A 211-nucleotide genomic window follows, 5' to 3' on the forward strand; every position below is an offset into this window, starting at 1 on the left:
TCACTGAATCTGTGGACAGTTTTAAGCGGCTGCTCAAAACCCTCCTCTACAGGCAAGCCTTTTTATAGATATCCTTGTTTGTTTTTCTCATCTGTCGTGTCTCTTTTAATTTATCCCTCCCTTTTGTTTTATCTTCCTTTGTTTTACATGCTATTTTTTGTTTGTTTGTTTTTTTGTGTGTGTTGTTATGTTTATTTATTTGTTGTTTGGA

This window comes from Morone saxatilis, unplaced genomic scaffold (genome assembly GCF_004916995.1).
Source record: "Morone saxatilis isolate NCDOM2014 unplaced genomic scaffold, NCSU_SB_2.0 Contig5, whole genome shotgun sequence".
Lineage (NCBI taxonomy): Eukaryota > Metazoa > Chordata > Actinopteri > Moronidae > Morone > Morone saxatilis.